General features: G+C 36.7%; 1 protein-coding gene across 1 annotated transcript in view; it reads left to right on the top strand.

The window, feature by feature from the left end:
* LOC119589352 (neuroligin-1-like) overlaps positions 1-210 on the top strand; it is a 158,891-nt gene that overhangs the window by 73,059 nt on the left and 85,622 nt on the right. The window lies entirely within an intron of this gene.

Genomic DNA, 210 nt, shown 5'->3' with positions numbered 1-210 from the left:
TTTATATTTTATTATTTAAAAACCCATATATACCAACGAAGCCCTATACATATGGAGCATCTGTTTTGTGTGTGTGCAAAATACGCCAGAGAAAGAACCACAGAAACTGCCAAACCGACGCGAAAAACAACAAAGTGAAATGAGAAAGAGAGAGAGAAGGTATTGTTGCATAAAGTCTTTGTGGTTCCAAGTATGTTTCTCTTCAAGCAC

The sequence above is a fragment of the Penaeus monodon genome, chromosome 25 (genome assembly GCF_015228065.2).
Source record: "Penaeus monodon isolate SGIC_2016 chromosome 25, NSTDA_Pmon_1, whole genome shotgun sequence".
Taxonomy (NCBI): domain Eukaryota; kingdom Metazoa; phylum Arthropoda; class Malacostraca; order Decapoda; family Penaeidae; genus Penaeus; species Penaeus monodon.
This window is presented reverse-complemented; position numbering and strand designations above follow the sequence as displayed.